General features: G+C 35.4%; 1 protein-coding gene across 3 annotated transcripts in view; it reads right to left on the bottom strand.

The window, feature by feature from the left end:
* The window catches only part of Pik3ca (phosphatidylinositol-4,5-bisphosphate 3-kinase catalytic subunit alpha), a 74,657-nt gene that overhangs the window by 38,311 nt on the left and 21,558 nt on the right, over positions 1-14,788 (bottom strand). For 2 of the 3 annotated variants that reach the window (XM_087186549.1, XM_087186550.1), the window contains exon 1: positions 131-1,441. The exons of the other annotated variant lie outside the window; for it this stretch is intronic. The gene's annotated coding sequence lies outside the window, so the exon portion shown is untranslated. Of the gene's footprint in view, positions 1-130; positions 1,442-14,788 lie in introns of those variants that run through there. 3 annotated transcript variants of the gene reach the window in all.

Below are 14,788 nucleotides of genomic sequence, written 5' to 3'. Positions count from 1 at the left end.
CTTTCTGTTATGTTTAGTCGCACTGACCTCTGGCACCACTTTACAATACTGTATAAAGGCCAAAGGACCAAATGATGATATAATGAACTCTTTCTTATCACCTCAACAGTATAAAATATATGACAGATACCTTGATAACCAGAGACTTTTGTTTCCTTTTTTATTCCAGTGGTAAAATTACAGTAATTTTGGCAGTCCAAGAGGAGTAGACGTTACTGCTCAGCAGGAGTAAAGGCTCTTTTAAGGACGAAATAAATAGCAGAAATGATGAGCAGAGGGGCTGGAGATTTAGCTCAGTGGTTTCAACTCCTGCTGTGCAAACGCAAGGACCCCAGTTCGATCCCCGGTACCAAAAAAAAAAAAAAAAAAAAAAAAGAAATGATGAGTAGAAAATAGTCTTTTACCTTTACTCTCCACTGTTGCTAACTTTTACAGTGGAAGGTCTCTTAATTAATTTGGTAAACCAATTATTTTGAATACCTGATGTACACTCTTTCAGTCCAAGAAGACCTATCAACAAAATTGAAAGACTTTCTCCATTTACATTGCATTCTACTTCTGGATTTCATATTATAAGGGAAAGGTGGTCAAAATATGACTCAGAGGTCAAATGCAGCTCACAACTTCCTTTTCTAAACAGAGTTTTATTGGAAAATACAAACACACAGAGCCAACAAACTATGTTTACATATTGCCCATGAGGCTTTTGCACTACAACTGCAGGGTTGAGCAGACGCTCTAGGAACCATATGGCCTGAAAAGCATAAGATATTATCTGGCCTTATACAGAAAAAAGTTTGCTGACTCCTAAAAAGATATTGGAATTATCTGGTATTAACGGGGGAATTTTCTAAATGCACACTAAGAAGTCATTCCAACCCTGTCTCTGCAACTACAGTCCTACATTTTCAATCTAAGTTCTCTCGAAGGAAAAAGAAAAGCATGAATTTTTTGGCGGGGGGCGGGGGGTACCAGGGATTGAACTTGTGCTTGTGAGGCAGGTGCTGGAACTACTGAGCTAAATTTCGGCCCCAATTAATTTTAAGCCAGAATTGAAATAGGAAAGTATCTTAGAAGTCAATTAATTAATTGGGCACTTTTAAGGGTTGGGAGCTCACCAGCTGGTAAGGGACATTTTGTGGACTGCTTGGGAAGTTATCCCTAACATTACTGCTCTTAAAACTGTCTTCTTCATTTTCTTGGTTCTGCTTTCTCTCTTGTCACATACTTGACAGCCAGTAGAATTCTCCTTAGGTATTTTTACTCCAAATTCCTTCAACCACAACTCAAGCAAGATAGATTACCATCATCTTCCTTGCCATTACTGATGTGTTCTTTTGCTAATATTCATCTCAAACCTTAGCAACCAAAATCTAAAACAATATTTGAGTATAGAAAACTATTACTAGACTGCAGATTATGAGTCTGTATAAACACAGTCTAGGACAGTAGAGATCTTTTCTGACTTTAGAAGTTCATTATGTTAAAGAGCATTGTATTTTAAAAACATTAATATTATATCTGCACCAGTAAGCCACTAAAAATAGGAAAACTATTTTGAAATACATATCTACAAGTTTAGAGGGAATATCTACGCTTGGTTGGCAGCCTAACAATCTCCAACAGTCACAATTTGCCAAAACAAACAGCCTGTATTTTTCAGATATTTATGTTTCACAAATACAGAAGCTGCTTAAATGTTTGGTGAATGACCAATGGGTTTTTTTTTTTAGCAAATACTTCTGTTTTTCTGAATATTTAAATAAACACTCCCAAGATATTTTCCACTCTCAGAGAGACCAACAGGAAAATATTTAATTTATAACTCAGTTATATATCTTTATTTGCTTACTAGTTAGAAAAGAAAAACCAGCATTCCTAATTTTTAAATTACTAAGTGAATCTTTAGTCTGATCTAGACCAGAACAAAAATTTCCTTCTGTATTTGTTATTGAAACTTGTGACTAAAATTGGGTTTCATAATTCAACGGTTTGACTTTCTATTTGGAAGTTACTTTAAACATTTCTAGAGTTAATTATTCTCTCTCCTAATTTTACCACAGCCTCTTCCAGGTATTTCTATTGTAGTTTAAACCCTATCTTTCCTTTTTGGTAGTGGTGCTGGGAATTGAACTCAGGACCTTTGCAGTGAACTACATCCCTAGACCTTTTTTTTCAGTTTTTCTTTTTGAGACAGGATCTTGTTAAGGTATGTTAAGTTACTAAGTTGCCCGGGCTGGTTTCAAATTTGTGATCTTTCTGCTTTAGCCTTCCACCATTGCAGGCATAAACCACCATACTTGGCAACACTCTTACTATTATATACACCCATGTTTGACTTCCTACTAGACTACTAAGTTTTCCGGGATAGGGTCTTTGGGGCTGGGGCGTAAATCTTACAGCAAGAAAAGTAGAAAACTAAATTGTTGAAATTACCCCAAGGAAAATGTAAAGGGGAGGGGGTGGCTGAAGAAAAAAACAGTAATATGAACAACAAGAGAAAAATGCAGGAAGATACCCTGCAAAGGAAAATCAAAAGCACTCAAGAGACTAATTAGAATTGAGGGATAAGAAGGATAATTTTAAACAAATTTCTCTGTGGCAATAAATGGGAAACAAAGATCCTTCAGCACACATTCCTGAGCCCCAGTTAGGCCTTCTAAAATTCTCTTCTTCTAACAGTGACTGAGCTTGCTGGAGCAAGTCTAAAAGGATAGCTGCAATATACACTAGCTCTGGGAGGATGTGTATTATCCATTTCTTTTACAGTGCTGTCCTTCACTGACCTTTACAAGCAAATTATGAAAAAACAGACTTAACTCATGCTTTTAATGAGACAGAAAGACTTTTACAACTCTAGGGTAGAAAATCAAGTTCTCATGGCTAGTATTTAGAAAATTCAAATTCCTTTAAGGGCTGCAATTAATTTTCATTATTAAATTCACATTCATAGTGCTATAAAAGGTGCTGTGAAAATATATTTCAGAGATTTATTGTATCATGGAAGACAAAAGTTCCCTAATCTGAAATGAAATTTTTTTTTTTTTTGGTACCGGGGATTGAACTCAGGACCTTGTGCTTGTGAGGCAGGTGGTGGTACCACTGAGCTAAATCTCTGGCCCTGAATTTTTAAAAATAATGATAAATGATTAAGACCTAAGTGAGAAATGTCTTCTGTAGTGATGCAGACTTGATTAGCAGTAAATATAAAGTGTAAAAGCATCCAGCATGAATAGCAGAATCAAATATAGTAAAGAGCCATTAATCTAGGATCAAGATAATACTTGATTCTGTATTAGGTAAATCATGCATTTGAACTTTTATATAGGTACATAAACCATACCAAATCTTGAAAGTATAGTAGCTTTCTCAATTTGGTCTTTAAAAATTAAAATATTAGCTGGCTGTGGTGGCACACATCTGTAATCCCAGCACTCGGGAGGCTGAAGCAGGACTGCCATGAGTTTGAGGCCAGCGTGGACTCCATAGTGAGTACAAGGCCAGCCTGAACTACATAGTGAGACCCTGTCTCAAGAAAAATTTTAAAAAATTAAAATATCAGTGTACCATAAATGTTAACTGAGATTTCTGAAAATTTAAGCTCAAAAAGAGACTAAGGGTGAATTTAAACCAAAAGATGGTGGGTGTGCCTTACTTTTCTCTTGTTGCTGAGACAAAATACTTGACACCCAAAGTTAAAGGGGAAAAGTTTTATTTGGCTTACAGTTCATAGAGGTTCAGTCCATAACCAGGGTGGCAGAGGGGCAACAGTTCGTGGTGGCAGAAGCAGGAAAAGCAACAATCAACCTTGTGCTTTCTGCTCTTTTTATCTTAACCAGACTACCAGGATTAGGGTGGTGCCAAAGCAATCCACTCAAGTGTAGTGGTTTAATAATCACACATCCTTAATCCTAGCACCACACATTCCAGATTCAGCCACCTTCAAAAAAGACTACATGACAAAAAAAAAAAAAAAGACTACATGAGGCTTCGGGGGCACATCTAGACACAAGCCACAACAGAGAGCAGCAATATGAAGATAGGCAAATACAATGTGGAAAATACAAGAGACATTTCATAATACACAATGTAATAGGAAACAAATGATCTCACAATGATAGAGTTTTCTAGCAAATATTTCTTTTCGCATCTTCTTGAATAAAGGCAGGTTTCCCATAAAAGAACAGGAAGTCAGAAATAAATAGTAAATCAGGCAACTCTCGAAACTACATTTCAAGATCAAGATGACAGCATTGGTGAATTATTTTAAAATAGAGAACTAAAAGAATGACAAATACTTCAAATGGAGAAATACATTAATATTTGGCCTTCATTTTTCTAGAATATTTATACTGAAATCCTTTGATTCCTCTTTATTAACCAGCCAGACTTGTGAGCAATGGCATGTCAGGTGGACAGGATTAAAGGTGCCTCTTTCTGGCCAAAGAAAAAGCAAAAGCTAACCACTTCACAAAAAGTCAGCCTTTTATAACTTTAACAACAACTAGAGCAAACGAATAGTAATGAACCTAAAAACACTTTGGAAACCCCTAGATTTTTAAATTATACTATCCGTATTTAGTATATAGTAGCAAGAGTACAATGCATAAAAGCCCTGACTTGTCCTAGCCAAAGCCTGAGTGTTTTTGCTCTTACAGAGATCAGTGCTCTATTATCCTCAGTTCAACTAACCCTAGGGAGAAATCTACAATTTTTAAGACTTCCTCAGTAGAGCAGGGTTCTTGGTTTTACACTGTTCCCCTTAGCCTATTCACCAAAAATGATTGCTTTATTTTCTTATGCCATAGGATGAGGATATAATTTCGAGGCCATTGGGACTCATTCTTATTCAAGTACTATTCCTTCAGGGGTATCTACATGCATGAAAATTTGCCTCATTCCACTGATTAACCTTATTATTTTGATAAGGAAGAGTTGTGTGAAGCAAATTTATACTGCCACCACAAGCAAAGGGAAACTTGAGTCAGGTATAGGTTTCTTAGTAAAACCCATGAATCTCTCTTCATTGCAGTTTACATGCACAGAAGAGCAGTTCTGACTGGGGGTACTATAAGACACAATGTATTCACCTATTTGCATTCAGATATATTTCACAGAGGTCTCTTTGGACTATGATTTTCATTTTTTACTAACTCAACATCTCAAAAGCAGCAGATTTATCTGTGCTGTCAGAAAGCCAAAATGATCTGGGGGTGGGATGAGGGGGAATCAGGGACTAGTTATAAAGACTCAGCATGGTCTATTGTTTCTAATAAAATTCTCTACTTCCTGAGGCCAAGTGTCATAGAACTTCAGCTATGGTGTTTGTGTCAATGATTCTATAATCCCAGGCACAAATAATGACTAAAGCAAATATTCATATATCGTTGCCCTAAATTGGCTGTTGTAAGGACAATATTTTCAAAATTGAATGACAAGGTCTAAACTGTTGCTGTAATCACAGTGATGATTCTGACAATACTGAGAGGTTAAGGAAGAAAGTACAATATAGGCTCCAATTTACTACTTTGCAGCAGGAAAACAATCCAATGTGGAGTACTTCTTGAATGTGTGTATCAATTCTATGCAGGCAGGGATTTTCTGTTGTCATTTCAATTTTGGTAGTATGTGCTATGGCAACAGTCACTAGTTAACTTGTACCAAAAAATATGAGGAGAATCTTGTTTTTAGTTTCATTCACCACAGGGCACAGTCCCCAGTGGCCTGCATTACATAATTAAGCAATAATAAAATTCAGTGTCATAAAACATATTTTAGATTACAAGGTATTTAATATATAACCAAGATTAGATTAGACACTGGAAAAAATGTGGCTTTAGATGTACTGAGCATTCTTGTTTATCATATCAAACAGCTCCTGACATTTTTGTCTATCTACACTTTGCTGTTTTATCTTTTGCCTCTTAGCACAATCTCAGCCTATGTCCTTGAACTGATTTCCTTTCTAAGAGGTTATTATTGTAATCTCTTAAAAGTATCCTCTCCTTTTATGTCTTATCTATTGATATATTATTGCCATACTTACAAAAAAATATAAAGCATAAAATGTATACTGTAGTGAAATTTCGTCTTGATCATTTCATGTCTATTTTTAATCTGTGCATTTCACATGCTAAACTGAAAGACCAAAACAAATTTTTCCATTTTTACTTAATGAGATAAACTCGTAAAAGCTACATGCAAAAATGTTCTATTTTTTTCAAACTATAACAAATGTAAGATATCAATGAATACTTCCCACATGTACCTGTAGGTAAGAGTATATTTTAAGAGGAATGTTATGGCACTGGATAAAAGACATGAAATATAGTAAAATTTTTATTTTAAAATTGCTTTTTAAATGACAAAGACCAAACAATAACACTATATTTTGATTTAACTGCTTGCCATCTACTTCTATATTCTAGCAATAACAGAATTACATTAGTAATGACGAAAAACTCCATTGCAAGCAATTATTGATCAACTTTAATAATGATTTGTCATTCTCCAGTATTTGTTCTGGTAAAAAGGCATTTCACTAACACAAAACTTGAGTAAGGGAAGACAACTATTTGGCAAGCAAAGGAACAGAGATCTCCCAAAACTGCAATCAGAGGTAGGTTAGCTTAATTTTAAGCACATGCATCACTAGCCAAGATGTGGAAAGGAGCTTTACCAATGATATCAACAACAATGTGAAGTCATGTAAGAATAATTTTTTCAGGGCCGGGGATTTAGCTCAGTGGTTCTGGTGTCTGCCGCGCAAGCATCAAGTCCCGAGTTTGATCCCTGGTACCAAAAAAAGAACAACAACAACAAAAAAAGAATAATTTTTTAAAATCTATCTTTTAAGACAATGTGGTTTGTGCAAGTACTTCAGAATTCGTTTAAGCATAAGAGGGACATAACATATTAGATATTCTTTACTTTGCCCTTTCAAACATTTACTGTTTAATCACACTTGTTATACTACAATGTACCAAGTATGTTGGAAATTACAGTTACTATAGCTTAAAAAGAGCAATGAGAATGACACCTAAAATGAGTATAAAAACAGCAACTTAAGAAATCAGTAAGTAGAATATTTCTATTTTTAGTAATCGATGTCATCAGTTGACCACTCAGTGTGTAGAATTAAAAAATTACTTATACTAATTTAATAAGGGCTGGGGATTTAGCTCAGTGGTTCCGCCACCTGGCTCGCAAGTGGAAGGTCCCGAGTTCGATCTCGGGTACCAAAATAAACAGTAATTACAGGGACAAATACATAATGGAATATCCTGATGTAGTAAAAATTCAGAGTAATAGAATCAATTATGGTACCTAAAGGGCACATTCAAGCCTCTATATTTTATAAAATTAAGTTTAAAACAAAACTGGAACATAAACTTTCAACTTTAGCCAATGCTGATAACCTTTTATTTGGTAGTTGCTTTATGGGCAATATGATTGTAATTTGATAGTCTCATACCAATTTTGAGGGACACAACAAAACACACACACCTTTAAAGTATCTTCACTGTCAATACTGGAAATTACAAATTTACCTTGTGACACAAGCCCCTCAAAATGATGAGGTACTTTAAAAAATGTAATTATAGGTCCTATTTTTAATTGCATAATTCACCACATTATAATAGTTTATCACTTTTTAAAAAAACATACTTTCACACCTCCTAGAATAAGCTAATCAAAATGTGCTTGGTACCTCTCTTACAACTGGGTTTATAATATTAGTGTTCTTATCCATTAATAATCTACTCAATAATATCACTAGCTCTAAAATCCAAACAACAGTGCTGTATTTATGAGTGCATTTTAGTTTCCACAAAAGCAAAATTCTGAGAAGAGCATGAGTCATTATCTCCAGGGTAAAAAAAATGTTTCTTTGGTCAGAATATGAAACTTATTACTGAAACCAGTAATTTACCCTAGAAATTCCTTTTCTGAATAAAAGGAACAGAATGTTTCTTTCCTCTACTCATACTCCAAAACTAGCAGAACTATCCGTCTGTTTTTACTACTCTCATATCTGGTATGTGGTGACAGGAAAACCACCTTTAGCCTAGTTATTTTCAGTACTGGTCTTTTGTCTTGTCAGGATACCATTTTCCCAGGACAAAATCTATCCCTCCTCCCTTCTGTATTTGATCATCTATTAGAAAGTTATTGCAATATACATAGAAAACATTCTAAAAGTGTGTATTTACATAATGTTAAGTGTTAAAAAGCTCTCAGATTCAGGTTCTTGGGGTATAGGTCAGTGGTAGACCATATATTTCATATATATGAGTCTAGGCTCAATCTCCAGCATATAAAACCAAAATCAAAAACCGAAACCCCTCCCCTCAAAAACAAACAAACAATCAAAACCACCCCCCACACAAACAAAACTTCCTAGGTTCATATTTTATACTTTATGTTAGATATCCCTACAATTAAAAGGTTCAAGTTATTAAAGAAAACATTGATGTTATAAATAATTTAATTCAAGCTTGATTTATGACCTCCTTTATTTGTTTCTTTTATTGGTACCTCATTATTCTGCCTTATTACTCAAGCGTGGGCATTCTTTTTTTTTTTTTGGTACCAGGGATTGAACACGGGACCTTGCGTTTGCAAAGTGTGGGCATTCTTCATGACACTGCCATTTTCTCAACCTACAAAGTTAGAACTTTTAGTATTTCTAACTCTTTGCTTGCATAACCTTTGCAAAATCCTCTATCAGTACTAGATCCTAAAGACTTCTTATGTAGGCCACTGACCTGTATCTAATTCAACAAGCGTTTATTAAGTAGTTGCTCTCTGTAAGATACCAGCAATTGAAGTGAAGGGAGAGCGATGGAAAAGGGACAATATATTCACACATGTATGCAAGTGAAGGAGAAAAAGCTAAGAGTTCTAGCCTTTACTATCTTGTAATCTACAAGGAAGAATGCAGTACTATAGTATAAAGTGTGTGTGTTTAAGGGAGGTACACTTATGGAATGACAAGGATTTCTGACAAGTAAAGAATGAGAAGGGCACAGTCCATTTAAAGGGCAGTGTAAGCCCACAGTATTCAACTTCTCCCCTCCCCAATTCATTACCCATACTATCACTGGAACTGGCTACCTAAAACACATTATCTAATTACACGATACTCAACTGAGACAATGTGGTGAATCTCTAGTATCTATAGTACATGGCTCAGACTCAAGACTTCATAACCATAGTAACTATGCTCCACCCTTACTCTAAACCAGTGGTGGCAAACCTCTGGCATGCGTGCCACAGTGGGCTACTTGTCATCACTGCATGGTCTAAAAGGTTCAGTGCTGCTGCTCTAAACTCTTATTTCATTAGATCAATCTCTTCCCTTTACGGTTTTTTTTTTGCTTTCGTCAACAGGGTCCATGATCTTTCTTCTCCTTCTATTCCCAATCACAGCCATTTCAACCACACCCATCCTTTAATTTCAGCCCAAATGCCTTTTCTGAAATCCCTACAAAGTAGCACTAAATTTATATTCCATCAACACGCATTCCATCATGATCTTTTCCAATTAATTTCTCTGTCTCACAGAAATCACATATTGCTTCCTCTAATTATAGATTAGTTTGGCTGATTCAGTTGAATCTCACAAGTATATACTCTTTTGTTTTTTGTTTCTTTTGTTTAACAGTGTTTCTAAAATTTACTTATGTTTTGACTGATTATAGTACGGAGGTCAATTCGTGTTTTTTAATTTTTTTTTTGGTGCCAGGGATCGAACTCAGGACCTTGCAATTGCAAGGCAGGTGCGGTGCCACTGAGCTAAATTCCCGTCTCATGTTTTTAATTTTTCAGTAGGTAGTTCTTTTTAATTGCTAAATAATATTACAAAATATATAAGAATTTATGCATTTTCCAGTTGTTCAATATATAGCCGTTTCTAGCTTTGGCTATAAACAAACATTCTTGTATCTACTGTTAGTTGACATATACTTTTTTTTTTTGGTACCAGAGATCGAACTCGGGTCCTTGTGCTTGCGAGGTAGGCAGTGGAACTACTGAGCTAAATCCCCGGCCCAGGTGACATATACTTTTATTTGTTAGGGAAATAAGGAAATGGTGGGTTGTAAGTTCTGCAATAAAGAGTTAACATTCTTTAAAAGGATACTTACCATTAAAAAGATCTGTCTGCAAGGCTAGTTTTAGATTGGTGTCTGGGAACTTGAATCTTAGATATGGGAAGGATTTCCACCTCCTTCCTATCTTGTAAGTGTGGCTCCCGAGCCTAAACTGTGTATTACAACAGTATGGCTTATGCTGAATAACTGCTTTCCTTCAGAAGTCTAGAATTTGGATGTGTGCCAGGCAAACTGTGTGATCATTCGCCAGTAAAATCCCTGCACACTTAGTCTCTAATGAGCTTGCCTGCCTCACTTATTTATTTTTAGGTCATTTGAGACAGGGTCTTTCTATGCAGTTCAGGCTGCAATCCTCCTGCTTCAGCTTCTATGCCCCACATGACCCCACTCCCTGCCTCACTTATATAACATTTCACAGGTGGTGTCAAATTTCTTGCTGGGGGAATATAGTGTGTCTTGTGGGATTCTACCAGGAGAGACCCTTGGGAGTTTGCACTTGATCTTCCCTGGATTTTGCCCCAGTTACTTTTCCTGTGCTAGCTGTGCTTTGCATCCTTCTGCTGTAATTTGTCAGAAAGCCGTAACTACTGTACATGTCGAGTTCTATGAATGTTCCTAGCAAACGTGAAATCTAGCAATGGTCTTGGGGGCCTCCTGACATGTAAGTGCTATGTTTAATTTTATTAAAAAGTTAAAGATTTACCATTTTATAGTCCCATCAGCAAAAATGAGAGCTCTAGATTTTCTACATCCTCATATCTATGAAGGTATCAGTGTTTTCAAATCTAACTATTCTACTAGATATCTCACTATGTAGCGATAGTCCACTATGGTTTTTGTTGTTTTAGTTTGCTGGGTGCTGTGAATTAAACTGAGGACCCTGGACATGTGCACATATTCAGCTGCACACCCTGCCCTTACTATGGTTTTAATTTCCATTTGCTGATGCAAATATTGAAAATTATTACATGTACTTACTGGTCATCTGAATATCTTCTGTGAAAAGGCTGAGTCTTCTGCTCATTTTTATATTATGTAGTTCATTTTTTTTTAAATGGTGATTTCAAAGGTTGTTCATATATTCTGGATACTAGTTATCAAGCGCTTATGAGTATTAACACTTTCCACCATTCTATGGCATTTCATTTTCTTAATGTCCTCTGAGGATCAAAAATTATTCATACTGATTAAATCCTATTCATCAAATTTTCTTTTGTGACTAGTGCTTTTGTTCCTGTCCAAGAAATTTTGCCTTCTCAGTACAGTAATTGTAAAATATTTCTTTATGAAGGTTCTGGTACTTAAGTTTATTTCTAAGTGATTTTTGTTATTGTTAATTTGGTGGCTGGATTATTCTCTTTCATTACAGTTTATAATTTGTTATCATTTAGACAAAAGAAAACTATAGTTTAGATACTAATGCTATAGAATCAATAAGCTATACTGAAAGAGATGTACATTCTCATTAGTCAAAAGATTTTTCTTCTTGGTATGGGGGATTGAACTCAGGACCTTGCACTTGCGTGGCAGGCACACTGCCGCTGAGCCCAAAGGATTTACCCTGGCCCAAAGGTTGTTTTTTTTTTTTTTTTGAAACAGGGTCTCACTACGTAGTTTAGGCTGGCCTGGAACTCACTGTATAGTCTAGGCTGGCCTCCAACTCTTGGCAATACTCCCGCCTCAGCCTCCTGAGTGCTGGGATTACAGGTGTGCACCACCACATCCAACTTTTAGTTAAAAGGTTTTGGTTTGACAAAAATACTATAAACCAAATTGGAAGACGACTGGCAACTTGAGAAGATATATACACATTACATACAACAAAGAGCTAATTTCTTTTTTGTAATTTACAAATAGCACAGACATACCAGTAAAAATTTTTAGGGCCAGGGATTTAGCTCAGTGGTTTCGCCGCCTGCCTCGCAAGCGCAAGGTCCCGAGTTCGATCCCTGGTACCAGAAAAAAGAATTTTTAAAGGTTTCAAATATAGCTTACAGTAACTGAACAATAAATTAACCAAAGAGATTAAAAATATGCAAATGTAAACAATGTCAGTCTCATTACTTACCACATTAAAAAACTGGATAAAATTAGTCATTGCAAAGATAGGTTTCAGATTGTTGGTGAGTATATAAATATTTTTGGAGGCAATTTTACAATATGTTTCAAATTTTAAACAGACATATTCTTAATCCCTTAACAGTTTACCCTGAGCGTCATTTGGGCAGCGGATTTGTTTACATATTGACTATCTGGAGCATTGCTCAGGCAAGTGTCATTTCAGCCTCTTGATTCTTGTTTGCATGAGATACACTCATGTGTCTGTTTTACATTGACTATTTCTTGCACACTTTTAAAATTTAGAATGTTGTGGGCCGGGGATTTAACTCTGGTTCCGGTGCCTGCCTTGCAAGCGCAAGGTCCTGAGTTTGATCCCTGGTACCAAAAAAAAAATTTAGAATGTTGTATTTACCTTTCATGTTTGTTTCTGTTGAAATCTAATTAAATTCTAGTTATTTTCTTTTACTAATTTGCTTATTTGTGAAAAATAACCTATAATTTTGTGTTACAATCTACAAAAACTCTTATAAATACATTAGATATAATTTTTATACTTCTCCAGAACTCAGTAATATTATTTACAATACAAAACAAACACGTTTGGGACACTGAAAATGAATAGGAAGGAAGTGCCAAAAGATCTGCAAAAGCAAAAACTAAAAAAGGGAGAAATGTTAGGTTATCAGAGAGGAAATGTCCCTGTGATGAAATGGAAAGACAAAAAAGACATCTTCTTATTGTATTCATAATGCGGAAATAATAGAACTTGAAGAAACAAAACTAAAAAAATTCCAACAGTGCTCAATGATTATAAAAATTCTATGGGTGGTGTTGACAGACTTGACCAACATCTAACATGCTATTCTGTGATCAAAAAGAGAGGGAAAAAATATTATTATGAAATATTTATGGACCTTCTGGACCAAACAATATGGAAGTCATTTGTTATTTATTCAAAACAAGGGAGTTTAAAAAGTCATTTACAATTCAGATTCCCAAACCAAACAACTGAAAACTGTGGAATAGTAAAACACCAACCAGCCGTCCATCATTGATGTCTTCACCATTACCTTTAGTGGGTAGACATTTTATTGAAATTATACCACCCACAGAAAAAAAAGGAAGGTCAACACGACAGTGTAAAGTATGTTGTTCAAAGAAAGACAGTAACACAAAAAGAATGTGGAAAGAGACTAGATACTACTGTCCAGACTGTAATGTTGCAGTGTGTACTAAATGTTTTAAGATATATCATACACAGAAAAATTACTGAATAAATTTGGTAAAATTGTCATTTTTGTTTTATTATCTTATAAAAATTAATGAAAAAATATGCAATTTTTGGTCATACCATATTTAAATAATTGGACTGGGAAGTGGTTAAGATGAGGCAGTCCTAGAGCTAGAAATTTATTATATGGCTGTATTTGTAAAAATTCACCAAAAAGTAGGCTAAAGAATACTCACTGCAGCAATATTCACAAAAACAACTAGAAAGAACTAAAATATGCATTAATAGGGGAATGACTATATACATCACAACAAAGCATTTTATGGAATACTATACAGTAGTTAAAACAAGTGACATAGATCTGTGCATACTAATATAAAAATGTGTCCAAGATACATTCTGTACCTTGGAAGTGGGAAAAAGCTGTACAACAGGGTGTTTATAAAAAGGATAGAATAGACTCCTGATTTTAAAATATCAGAGTAAAGATTTTTGTTTCCCTAATCATTCCTAAATAAGGAGAATAAGAGTTAGAAAAACAAGCACTTTGATAGAATTAGAAAACTATAACTCTAAACCATAATACATGAGATAGGGAAGAATGACATCAGAGCTGAGGAATACTAAATTTATGTGCCTAAAGATAAGAAGCATGCAAATTCTCATGAAACCTCAAAAGGCTTGGGACTGGGGATTCCTGTAACCACTTAGTGTTGCCAGTAGTTTCCCAATCCTCCAGAAATCAGAAAGTATGATTTCTGGAAAAATTAAACCCAAGGGGCTTTGGGTTTTTTTTGTTTTGTTTTTTGGTTTTGGTACCAGGAATCGAACTCGGGTCCTTGCGCTTGCAAGGCAAGCGGCAGAACCACTGAGCTAAATCCCTGGCCCCTGGGGCTTTGGGTTTTAACAGTCACAGAAGTAGATATAAAACCAGAGGATTATGTGAAAGTCTGATGAAAATCAAAGCTGCTTTTTCAGGACAGTTTTAAAACGTAAGCAGCCTCATATAGAAGAATATATTTTCTTCAGAAAAGAATCCCAAACTAACCAACCCAGAGAAGGACTGTGACATTCAGGGGTTTCATATAGCATAGTTCACCAACAGCAAAGAGCTTGGCTCTCAAACTTAAGAGTTTTCAAACATTTTATAATGCCTTTTAAATATGAATGGAACCAAGAATCTCAATGCATTTGAGGAAAGTCTCTAATATTAAAAACTGAGACCAAAACAAAATATAAGAGGCTAAGAAAAGAAAGATGAGACAGAGGGAAATGTCAAAGAAAGTGTAATTAAAATACTCCAAGAGAAAATCTTGCACCCTTAAAAAATAAACCAGTAAGAACAGAGAACAAGAACTGTGGCGGTGTAGGGGGGTGGTAC

Source organism: Heterocephalus glaber, unplaced genomic scaffold (genome assembly GCF_053883595.1).
Source record: "Heterocephalus glaber isolate CG9 unplaced genomic scaffold, H.glaber_assembly_v1.0 deba00001504, whole genome shotgun sequence".
Taxonomy (NCBI): domain Eukaryota; kingdom Metazoa; phylum Chordata; class Mammalia; order Rodentia; family Bathyergidae; genus Heterocephalus; species Heterocephalus glaber.
The sequence above is the reverse complement of the archived record's forward strand: the minus strand, read 5'-3'. Positions and strand labels throughout refer to the sequence as shown.